This window comes from Paramormyrops kingsleyae, unplaced genomic scaffold (assembly GCF_048594095.1).
Source record: "Paramormyrops kingsleyae isolate MSU_618 unplaced genomic scaffold, PKINGS_0.4 ups34, whole genome shotgun sequence".
NCBI lineage: Eukaryota > Metazoa > Chordata > Actinopteri > Osteoglossiformes > Mormyridae > Paramormyrops > Paramormyrops kingsleyae.
In genome coordinates this window covers 360,852-374,114 of record NW_027325972.1, presented here as the reverse complement: position 1 = coordinate 374,114, position 13,263 = coordinate 360,852, and the positions used below count along the sequence as shown (strand labels likewise).

Here is a 13,263-nt window from a genome sequence, read left to right as displayed (position 1 = left end):
CCAATGCTTAGAAACTTCTAGAAGGTTCTTGACGTAATTCGGAAATTCTATGAAGCTTCATGCTAGATAATGCAATTTCAGAAATGCTACAATGAAATTACGGCAATGCTATGAAGCTTGACGCTAGATGATGCAATTCTGGAAATGTTATAACGGAATTCTGGCAATGCTATGAAGCTTCATGCTAGATGATGCAATTACGGAAATGCTATAACGTAATTACGGCAATGCTATGACGCTTCACGCTGGAGAATGCAATTACGGAAAGGGTTGTGTGTCAATCAGAGTCAGTCTAAGAGACTTTGTGGTGGCTTGTATTCTGTAGTGCCATATATTGCAATTGATGAGATATAAAAGACTAACTTTAATCTTTTCCAGGATAATCATCATCAGCATGGCAAAGAGGACCAGTAAAACTGACAAACCAGTAGATGAAGAATGTGAGTCAACTCCGAAACGTAAAGATGAAGAGGCTGAAGTAAGTAACAACAATTTATTGTGATTGATACATGCAGAGGTAAAATTAAAAACATACATGATTAAAGTTCTTGTCTATATATATATAAATCAATGCATATGCTGTTATTAAACATATGTTTGTCTTCATTGATTAAAGACAGAATCTGAAAGTTTGAAATCTATCCTGGCTGATATTGAAGACTGGAATCATACAATCGATGAGGACACTGTAAGAACACTTTAATTTAATTTCAGTAGTTGTTTAAAATTAAAAACATTACACTGATTAAATACTTACCATTCAGAACAGCCCATTTGTGAAAGACGATCCTCAACTGCTAAGGACGATGAAACAGTTGAAGGCCAGTCTGCTCGATGTCAGCTATGTTTTGAAGAATTTGCTGAAGTAAGCTGCATCAAAATGTTGAAAAAGCTAATGTGCTACTGCCAATACTATTGCTTTACTGTTATAGTTGCTGTCGCTGGTGATTGATGTGTCTGCTGTCTGCCTAAATTTCAGGCCTGAGGATGCAGTGGTGCCGACTGCTCCAGTCCATCAAAGTTAGATTTTATGAAGATGCTGTTAAGTTTAATAAAAGATTAAGTTAAATCATTGTCTGACTTCTTTGTTTTGCATATTGGTCACTAGACAAGTCATAGTGTCTTACCGGTTTGTAATAGTCAAATGAACCCATAAAAGGTACATTGCAATTCCGGAGTTAAGTTAGTGAAAAGGACATATCGCAATACCGAAGTTGCTAAGTTAGTAAGATGATACCAGAAAAGTCACGTCACAATACCTGAAGTGCTAGGTTAGTAGGATGATAACAGAAAACACACATCACAATGCCGTAATTGCTAAGTTAGTAATATGATACCAGAAAAGTCACATAGCAACACCTGAACTGCTAAGTTAGTGAGATGATACCAGAAATGTGACATAACAATACCTGAACTGCTAAGTTAGTAAGATGATACCAGAAATGTCACATAACACTACCTGGACTGCTAGGTTAGTCAGATGATACCAGAAAAGTCACATCGCAATTCCTAAAGTGCTAAGTTAGTGAGATGATACCAGAAATGTCACATAACAATACCTGAACCGCTAAGTTAGTCAGACGATACCAGAAATGTCACATAACAATATCTAAACTGCTAAGTTAGTGAGATGATACCGGAAAAGTCACATAACAATACCTGAACTGCTAAGTTAGTGAGATGATACCAGAAAAGCCACATAACGATACCTGAACTGCAACGTTAGTAAGATGATACCAGAAAAGTCACATAGCAATACCTGAACTGCTAAGTTAGTAAGATGATACCAGAAAAGTCACATAACAATACCTGAACTGCTACGTTAGTGAGATGATACCAGAAAAGTCACATAACAATACCTGAACTGCTACGTTATTGAGATGATACCAGAAAAGTCACATAACAACACCTGAAGTGCTAGGTTAATATGATGATACCAGAAAACACATCACAATGCCGTAATTGCTAGGTTAGTAATATGATAACAGAATTGTCACATCGCAATTACTAAAGTGCTAAGTTAGTAAGATGATACCAGAAAAGTCACGTCACAATACTGGAATTGCTAGATTAGTAAGATGATACCAGAAATGTCACGCCGCAGTTCCGGGATTGCTAAGTTAGTAATATGATACCAGAAAAGTCACGTCACAATGCCATAATTGATAAGTTAGTAAGATGATACCAGAAAACACACGTCACAATTCCGACGTTGCTAAGTTAGTCAAACCGGAAAACGCACGTTTCCGGAAATATCACTAACAAAGTTGGTTTTGTAATATTAAAAACATTGTAGAAATTTTTTGGTCAGGTCTGCACTGATGATGCTGCACGTGCTTCATCAGGCATCCGTCTAGTATGTCTCCACCGAGTTTCAGACCTGCAGCTCGTACGGCTGGGCCGTTACTGCCCCTCATGTTCGTTTGCGGCCTACTCTCTCATATGTCCCCATTGACTTGCATTGCCCAACTTAGCAAATTCTACAGCCCACTATAGCTCTTTGGTAAGTGCTGCGTTCATGAGGCTTGGCACACTTATTCATACGTATACCTAGTTTGTGCAGGCCGAATTTCAGACCTCTAGCTCGTACGGCTCAGCCGTGACGCCCCCACATGTTAGTTTGAGGCCTAGTGAAAAAAGTGCAGCCACTAATGATAAAATATGCGTTGGTTTCAAATTAAGGAGGCATAATTTTAATGGACATGTATAGATTACATTTAGGAGCAGACTATCTAGTATCAGGAGCACTTTTAATCATTTTCCTAGGTCACTGCTACCTGAACTTATGGCCTGTCTAATGAGAGGTGTGGTGTCTCCATTCACTTAACATTGCCTACCATAGCAAATTCAAGAGGTCACTGTAGGCCTTTCGTAAGGGTCACATTCATAAAACTTGGCAGACTTGATCCAGAGCTGATCTAGTTAATGCTTGCCAAAGGTCAGATGTGTAGGTCACACGGTTCGGCCGTGACGCCCCCTAATGTTAGTTTGAGGCCTAGTAAGACGGGAAAACACTTAGTACTTCCGACATTGCTAAGTTAGTAAGATGATACCAGAAACATCACGTCACAGTACCGGAATCGCTAGATTAGTAAGATGATACCAGAAATGTCACTTCGCAGTTCCGGGTTTGCTAAGTTAGTAAGATGATACCAGAAAAGTCACATAACAATTGCTAATCTGCTAATGCCACATAACAATACCTGAACTGCTAAGTTAGTAAGATGATACCAGAAATGTCACATAACAATACCTGAACTGCTAAGTTAGTGAGATGATAACAGAAATGTGACATAACAATACCTGAACTGCTAAGTTAGTGAGATGATACCAGAAAAGTCACATAACAATACCTGAACTGCTACATTAGTAAGATGATACCAGAAATGTCACATAACAATACCTGAACTGCTAAGTTAGTGAGATGATACCAGAAAAGACACATAACAATACCTGAACTGCTACGTTATTGAGATGATACCAGAAAAGTCACATAACAACACCTGAAGTGCTAGGTTAATATGATGATACCAGAAAAGACACATAACAATACCTGACCTGCTAAGTTAGTCAGATGATACCAGAAACCACACAACACAGTTCTGGAATTGCTAAGTTAGTAATATCATACAGTCAATCATCAACAAAGATCTTCCAGGCAGGCAGAGGCAGAACATACACTCAAGGTCAAAAGCCTAGTGTTATCAAGTTAAGGAGGCACAATTTTAATAAACATGTATTGGGGGGATTGTAGAGCAGACTGTCTAGTTTCAGGAACACTTTGGATCATCTCCCTAGGCCACTGCTACCTGTAGTTATGCCCTGTCAAAGGACTCCATTCACTTAACATTGCCTACCGTAGCAAATTCAAAGGGCCACTGCGGGACTTTGGTAAGGGCCACAGTCTTCAGACTCGGCAAGGTCATTCCTGAAGGCGTCTAGTTTACGTGTGCCGAATTTCAGACCCATAGGTGGTACGGGTCAGTCGTAGGCCCCCCAGAAGTCCCCCTAGGCCATAAAGCGCATATCCGGAACCGCACGACGCATTTGTGGAAAGGTCACGAAAGGTCACCAAAAGTAAAGCCCATTGTTTGACATGAAGATCTGCTAATTAAGGTGATATCTATACATGAAATTAAAGGGCAGACTCTGTAGTTTTAGTAGCACTTTGAATGGTGTTCCTAGGCCACTCCTAGCTGAAGTTATGGGCCTAGAAGTGACAGGTGGGGTGCCTCCATTGACTTAACATTGCCGACCTCACTGACTTTGAGGGCCTATAAAAACAGTTCTGTGAGGTCTACACCTTTGAAACTCTAGAGGTGTGGTCTTCAGTCTCCCATGTGTGTGCAGTAAAAAATCCAGACCTCTGGGTCGCACGGCCTAGGCCGCAGGTACCTTTTTGTACTTTGCGGCCTAGTGCTGAGGTCTAGACCGCTGATTCTCCAGTATGTGATATAGACCTCGGTGGGGCTCCACTGTGCCAAATCTCACGCTCCTAGCTCAAACGGGCCGGCCGTGAGACCACCAGACGCTAAAGGGTTAATAAAACCTGCCCCGTGTGGTCTAGACCTCCAAAATTCGGGTCACTGATGCAGGCCACCCTCCTCCGTCAGTATTCCAAATTTCAGACCTCTAGCTCTAAGCGAACTGCAGTTATGATCATTTTTCTAATGACGTCCCCTCCGAGCTTCGGCAGCCTTTCGACATGGGGTAGAGGGCCTAGGACCTTACCCCCATTTTTTGGCCCAGATGAGGCAAAATATCATCAACTTGTGCTCCTGCCGTATGTAGGGGGCATAATTCTAACGGACATATATGGAGGGACTTTGCGCCGCCGGCGTCCGGTGTCGGGAGAGCCTCGACCCGACCCCCTACGTCGCACCTCCGCCGAGATATCCGCTAATTGGCTCTAATATGGGGAGCGCTCATACGGCGCAGAGTGGTCCTCTTTGATGTTGGGAAACCCCTTCTAGGGGCATCTTGGGGGCATAATTTTAACAGAGGTGTATGGAGGGCCTTCTCTGGAGGGGCTCGTAGTTCACGGCGAAGTTTGACCGGTCGTCCTTCGTCGCTGCTCCGCGGGGCCATTCCCTAATTGACGTCGATTGAAAGCTTAATGACCCAGAAATGCGTCGTGACAATTCTGGAAACGGGATTACGCCTAACAGTTCCGGCATTGCCACATCTGAAGGCACTCACCTGCTAATTTCAAATCAAGGAGGCATAATTTTAATGGATATGTATAGGGAGGATTGTACAGTACACTGTCCAGTTTCAGAAACATCTTGGATCATCTTCCTAGGTCACTGCTACGTGAAGTTATGGCCTGTCAAAGGCAGCCATTCACTTAACATTGCCTACATACTGAAATTTAAAAATTAACTGCGGGACACGGGTGCGAGCTACGGTCACGGAACTCGGCACGGTCATTCCTGCGGGAACCTAGTTTTGTCGTGCCGAATTTCAGACCTCTAGCTCGTACGGCTTGGCCGTGACCCCCCGTGACGTTGTCTGAGAGGGGGAGTCGATCATCTGCTTAAAGATCTTCCGTCTAGGCAGATAAAGAAACAGTCTATTTTCAAATTAAGGAGGCACAATTTTAACAAACATGTATAGGGGCAATTGAAGGGCAGACCGTCTAGTTTCAGGAACACTTTGAACCATCTTCCTAGCTTCTACGGCCGTGCAGTTATGCCCCCTTAAGTTAGTTTGAGGCCTACACGGGCCTAAACAGCCTTGCCTACCATAGCAAATTCAAGAGATCACTGTAGGCCTTTCGTAAGGGTCACATTCATAAAACTTGGCAGACTTGATCCAGAGCTGATCTAGTTAATGCATGCCAAAGGTCAGATGTGTAGGTCATACGGTTCGGCCGTGACGCCCCCTAATGTTAGTTTGAGGCCTAGTAAGACGGGAAAACACTTAGTACTTCCGACATTGGTAAGTTAGTGAGATGATACCAGACACCACACATCACGGTTCCGAAATCACTAAGTTTGTTAGATGATACCTGAAAAGTCACATAACAATTCCGAATCTACTAAGTTAGTAAGATGGTACCAGAAAAGTCACATAACAATTCCTAATCTACTAAGTTAGTAAGATGGTACCAGAAAACACACATCACAATGCCGTAATTGCTAAGTTAGTAATATGATACCAGAAAAGTCACATCGCAATTCCTAAAGTGCTAAGTTTGTAAGATGACACCAGAAAAGTCACATAACAATACCTGAACCGCTAAGTTAGTAAGATGAAACCAGAAATGTGACATAACAATACCTGAACCGCTAAATTAGTGAGATGATACCAGAAAAGTCACATAACAATACCTGAACTGCTACGTTAGTTAGACGATACCAGAAATGTGACATAACAATACCTGAACTGCTAAGTTAGTAAGATGATACCAGAAATGTCACATAACAATACCTGAACCGCTAAGTTAGTAAGATGATACCAGAATAGTCACGTCACAGTACCGGAATTGCTAGATTAGTAAGATGATACCAGAAATGTCACGTCGCAGTTCCGGGATCGCTAAGTTAGTCAGATGATACCAGAAATGTCACATAACAATACCTGAACCGCTAAGTTAGTGAGATGATTCCAGAAAAGTCACATAACAATACCTGAACCGCTAAGTTAGTCAGATGATACCAGAAATGGCACATAACAATACCTGAACCGATTAGTTAGTCAGATGATACCAGAAATGTCACATAACAATTCCTAATCTGCTACGTTAGTAAGATGATACCAGAAACCACACATCGCACTTCCGAAATTGCTAAGTCCAGAAAGTTAGTGTAATGAAACATATCTGTCAATGATTTATTCATGATATGCAAATATATTCATAGACTTTGGTCATGTGAGTCGGTGGTTCAGTATAAAAGTCTCTGTAATATTTTACGAGCTCACAAACACATTGGAAAGCTGTTTAGACGTGCATCTGGCAAGCATAACTTTTAGAAGCATTATTTGGTAAGTAATGTAAAACCTTTCTTTAGTAGCATTTAGTCTTCTACAATAAGTTTTAAGCCATCTCACTGTTTTTCATAGTGAAACCGTTAGACTATAATTTTCGAATGTTATTATCGAAAACCGCTGCACCCGTCAAATAACGGTGACTGAAAATTGTTTGATAGGCTAATGAAGATTAAAAACGTGCAGGTACTTATGCATATTATTGCATTTGACTTATAATCAAGTCTATTGATGTTTTTCCAATGCTTAGAAACTTCTAGAAGGTTCTTGACGTAATTCGGAAATTCTATGAAGCTTCATGCTAGATAATGCAATTTCAGAAATGCTACAATGAAATTACGGCAATGCTATGAAGCTTGACGCTAGATGATGCAATTCTGGAAATGTTATAACGGAATTCTGGCAATGCTATGAAGCTTCATGCTAGATGATGCAATTACGGAAATGCTATAACGTAATTACGGCAATGCTATGACGCTTCACGCTGGAGAATGCAATTACGGAAAGGGTTGTGTGTCAATCAGAGTCAGTCTAAGAGACTTTGTGGTGGCTTGTATTCTGTAGTGCCATATATTGCAATTGATGAGATATAAAAGACTAACTTTAATCTTTTCCAGGATAATCATCATCAGCATGGCAAAGAGGACCAGTAAAACTGACAAACCAGTAGATGAAGAATGTGAGTCAACTCCGAAACGTAAAGATGAAGAGGCTGAAGTAAGTAACAACAATTTATTGTGATTGATACATGCAGAGGTAAAATTAAAAACATACATGATTAAAGTTCTTGTCTATATATATATAAATCAATGCATATGCTGTTATTAAACATATGTTTGTCTTCATTGATTAAAGACAGAATCTGAAAGTTTGAAATCTATCCTGGCTGATATTGAAGACTGGAATCATACAATCGATGAGGACACTGTAAGAACACTTTAATTTAATTTCAGTAGTTGTTTAAAATTAAAAACATTACACTGATTAAATACTTACCATTCAGAACAGCCCATTTGTGAAAGACGATCCTCAACTGCTAAGGACGATGAAACAGTTGAAGGCCAGTCTGCTCGATGTCAGCTATGTTTTGAAGAATTTGCTGAAGTAAGCTGCATCAAAATGTTGAAAAAGCTAATGTGCTACTGCCAATACTATTGCTTTACTGTTATAGTTGCTGTCGCTGGTGATTGATGTGTCTGCTGTCTGCCTAAATTTCAGGCCTGAGGATGCAGTGGTGCCGACTGCTCCAGTCCATCAAAGTTAGATTTTATGAAGATGCTGTTAAGTTTAATAAAAGATTAAGTTAAATCATTGTCTGACTTCTTTGTTTTGCATATTGGTCACTAGACAAGTCATAGTGTCTTACCGGTTTGTAATAGTCAAATGAACCCATAAAAGGTACATTGCAATTCCGGAGTTAAGTTAGTGAAAAGGACATATCGCAATACCGAAGTTGCTAAGTTAGTAAGATGATACCAGAAAAGTCACGTCACAATACCTGAAGTGCTAGGTTAGTAGGATGATAACAGAAAACACACATCACAATGCCGTAATTGCTAAGTTAGTAATATGATACCAGAAAAGTCACATAGCAACACCTGAACTGCTAAGTTAGTGAGATGATACCAGAAATGTGACATAACAATACCTGAACTGCTAAGTTAGTAAGATGATACCAGAAATGTCACATAACACTACCTGGACTGCTAGGTTAGTCAGATGATACCAGAAAAGTCACATCGCAATTCCTAAAGTGCTAAGTTAGTGAGATGATACCAGAAATGTCACATAACAATACCTGAACCGCTAAGTTAGTCAGACGATACCAGAAATGTCACATAACAATATCTAAACTGCTAAGTTAGTGAGATGATACTGGAAAAGTCACATAACAATACCTGAACTGCTAAGTTAGTGAGATGATACCAGAAAAGCCACATAACGATACCTGAACTGCAACGTTAGTAAGATGATACCAGAAAAGTCACATAGCAATACCTGAACTGCTAAGTTAGTAAGATGATACCAGAAAAGTCACATAACAATACCTGAACTGCTACGTTAGTGAGATGATACCAGAAAAGTCACATAACAATACCTGAACTGCTACGTTATTGAGATGATACCAGAAAAGTCACATAACAACACCTGAAGTGCTAGGTTAATATGATGATACCAGAAAACACATCACAATGCCGTAATTGCTAGGTTAGTAATATGATAACAGAATTGTCACATCGCAATTACTAAAGTGCTAAGTTAGTAAGATGATACCAGAAAAGTCACGTCACAATACTGGAATTGCTAGATTAGTAAGATGATACCAGAAATGTCACGCCGCAGTTCCGGGATTGCTAAGTTAGTAAGATGATACCAGAAAAGTCACGTCACAATGCCGTAATTGATAAGTTAGTAAGATGATACCAGAAAACACACGTCACAATTCTGACGTTGCTAAGTTAGTCAAACCGGAAAACGCACGTTTCCGGAAATATCACTAACAAAGTTGGTTTTGTAATATTAAAAACATTGTAGAAATTTTTTGGTCAGGTCTGCACTGATGATGCTGCACGTGCTTCATCAGGCATCCGTCTAGTATGTCTCCACCGAGTTTCAGACCTGCAGCTCGTACGGCTGGGCCGTTACTGCCCCTCATGTTCGTTTGCGGCCTACTCTCTCATATGTCCCCATTGACTTGCATTGCCCAACTTAGCAAATTCTACAGCCCACTATAGCTCTTTGGTAAGTGCTGCGTTCATGAGGCTTGGCACACTTATTCATACGTATACCTAGTTTGTGCAGGCCGAATTTCAGACCTCTAGCTCGTACGGCTCAGCCGTGACGCCCCCACATGTTAGTTTGAGGCCTAGTGAAAAAAGTGCAGCCACTAATGATAAAATATGCGTTGGTTTCAAATTAAGGAGGCATAATTTTAATGAACATGTATAGATTACATTTAGGAGCAGACTGTCTAGTATCAGGAGCACTTTTAATCATTTTCCTAGGTCACTGCTACCTGAAGTTATGGCCTGTCTAATGAGAGGTGTGGTGTCTCCATTCACTTAACATTGCCTACCATAGCAAATTCAAGAGGTCACTGTAGGCCTTTCGTAAGGGTCACATTCATAAAACTTGGCAGACTTTATCCAGAGCTGATCTACTTTATGCATGCCAAAGGTCAGATGTGTAGGTCATACGGTTCGGCCGTGACGCCCCCTAATGTTAGTTTGAGGCCTAGTAAGACGGGAAAACACTTAGTACTTCCGACATTGCTAAGTTAGTGAGATGATACCAGAAATGTCACATAACAATAACTGAACTTCTAAGTAAGTAGGATGATACCAGAAAACAAACATCACAATGCCGTAATTGCTAAGTTAGTAATATGATACCAGAAAAGTCACATAACAATTCCTAATCTGCTAAGTTAGTAAGATGATACCAGAAAAGTCACGTCACAAGACCTGAAGTGCTAAGTTAGTAGGATGATACCAGAAACCACACATCGCAATCCCGGAATCGCTAAGTTAGTAAGATGATACCAGAAAAGTCACATAACAATTACTAAAGTGCTAAGTTAGAAAGATGATACCAGAAAAGTCATATAGCAATACCTTAATTGCTAAGTTAGTGAGATGATACCAGAAATGTCACATAACAGTACCTGAACTGCTATGTTAGTAAGATGATACCAGAAAAGTCACATAACAATTCCTAAACTGCTATGTTAGTAAGATGATACCAGAAACCACACATCGCAATTCCGAAATTGCTACGGCCAGAAAGTTAGTGTAATGAAACATATCTGTCAATGATTTATTCATGATATGCAAATATATTTATAGACTTTGGTCACGTGAGTCGGTGGTTCAGTATAAAAGTCTCGGTAATTTTTTACGAGCTCACAAACACATTGTAAAGCTGTTTAGACGTGCATCTGGCAAGCATAACTTTTAGAAGCATTATTTGGTAAGTAATGTAAAACCTTTCTTTAGTAGCATTTAGTCTTCTACAATAAGTTTTAAGCCATCTCACTGCTTTTTCATAGTGAAACCGTTAGACTATAATTTTTGAATGTTAGTAACCCGCTGCACCCGTCAAATAACGGTGACTGAAAATTGTTTGATAGGCTAATGAAGATTAAAAACGTGCAAGTACTTATGCATATTATTGCATTTGACTTATAATCAAGTCTGTTGATGTTTTTCCAGTGCTTAGAAACTTCTAGAAGGTTCGTAATTCGGAAATGCTATGAAGCTTAATGCTAGATAATGTAATTTCGGAAATGCTATAATGTAATTGCAGCAATTTCAGAAATGCTACAATGAAATTACGGCAATGCTATGAAGCTTGACGCTAGATGATGCAATTCTGGAAATGCTATAATGTAATTCCGGCAATGCTATGAAGCTTCATGCATCTTTTCCAGGATAATCATCACCATGGCAGAAAGGACTGACAAAACCAGCGATGAAACTGCGTCAGCTGAGAACACGAAAAATGAAGAGGCTGAAGTAAGTAAAACCAATTTATTGTCACAGATACATACACAGATAAAACTAAAAACATACATAATTAAAGTTTTCGGCAACCATTACAATACCTTAACAATATCTGTGAGATTATGAAAAGGCAAGCTGGTGAGGCATTGCATGCACAGAAAAACACATATACATGTATATTTCTTGACATGTATGTTGTTAATTATAAGTTTGTCTTAATTTGTTGAAGCTACTGGAAGAAAAATTGAAATTAATCCTGGCTGATGTTGAAGTCTGGAATGAAAAATTCAATGAGTTCACTGTAAGAACACTTTCATTTGATTTCATTGGTTGTTCAAAATTAAAAACATGAAGCTGATGAAATACTTACCTTTCAGATCTCCATGCCTGTGCGAGACAATCTTCTCCTGCTAGATATGTTGAATGAGATGAAGATGACCTTAAACAATATGTGTACATTAGTGAAGTCATTCTTTAAGTAAGTTGTATCATAACTTTGAAAAAGGTAATGTGCTACTGCCACTACTATTTACTGTTATGTTTGCTGTTGATTGATGTTTGTCATCTGTCTATTTAAATTTCAGGGCTGAGGATGCATCCGTGGCGACTCCACGAACCGCTCAACGTCGGATGTAATTTAAAATGTTGTTTTTTTTTCTTTTTTAAAAATGTTAAGTTTAATAAAGGCTTGTTGAGTTTCATCAGTGATTGACTTTGTCATTCACGTTAATGACGTGTCGCAAATCCGGAATTGCTAGGTAACAGTTCTGAACACAACCTTAATTAATCTGAACTGCACCATATGGTACCGGAAAAGTCACATAATACCTTAATTGCTACGTTAGTAAGATGATACCAGAAAAGTCACATGACAATACCTGCATTGCTAACTTAATTAGATGGTACCAGAGAAGTCACATCACAGTTCCTGAACTGCTAAGTTAGTAAGATGATAGCAGAAAAGTCACGTCACAATACCTGAAGTGCTAAGTTAGTAGGATGATACCAGAAATGTGACACATCAATACCTGAACTGCTAAGTTAGTGAGATGATACCAGAAAAGTCACATAACAATACCTGGAGTGCTACGTTAGTAAGATGATACCAGAAATGTCACATAACAATACCTGAACTGCTACGTTATTGAGATGATACCAGAAAAGTCACATAACAACACCTGAAGTGCTAGGTTAATATGATGACACCAGAAAACACACATCACAATGCCGTAATTGCTAGGTTAGTAATATGATAACAGAATTGTCACATACCAGAAATGTCACATAACAATACCTGAACTGCTATGTTAGTGAGATGATACCAGAAATGTCACATAACAATACCTGAACTGCTACGTTAGTGAGATGATACCAGAAATGTCACATAACAGTACCTGAACTGCTACGTTAGTGAGATGATACCAGAAATGTGACATAACAATGCTGGCATTGCTAAGTTAGTAATATGATACCAGAAATGTGACATAACAATGCTGTAATCGCTAAGTTAGTAATATAATACCAGAAATGTCACATAACAATACCTGAACTGCTATGTTAGTAAGATGATAGCAGAAAAGTCACATAACAATTCCTAATCTGCTACGTTAGTAAGATGATACCAGAAACCACACATCGCAATTCCGAAATTGCTAAGGCCAGAAAGTTAGTGCAATGAAACATATCTGTCAATGATTTATTCATGATATGCAAATATATTCATAGACTTTGGTCACGTGAGTCGGTGGTTCAGTATAAAAGTCTCGGTAAT

The 13,263-nt window shown here is 39.4% G+C and overlaps 1 long non-coding RNA gene across 1 annotated transcript; it reads left to right on the top strand.

Annotated features, from left to right (window-relative positions):
* The first annotated feature begins 10,863 nt into the window (after positions 1-10,863).
* LOC140585615 (uncharacterized) lies at positions 10,864-11,931 on the top strand. The gene is made up of 4 exons (XR_011987554.1): positions 10,864-10,959; positions 11,420-11,504; positions 11,722-11,793; positions 11,870-11,931. It is a non-coding gene; the product is annotated as an uncharacterized lncRNA (long non-coding RNA).
* The last annotated feature ends 1,332 nt before the right edge of the window (positions 11,932-13,263 follow it).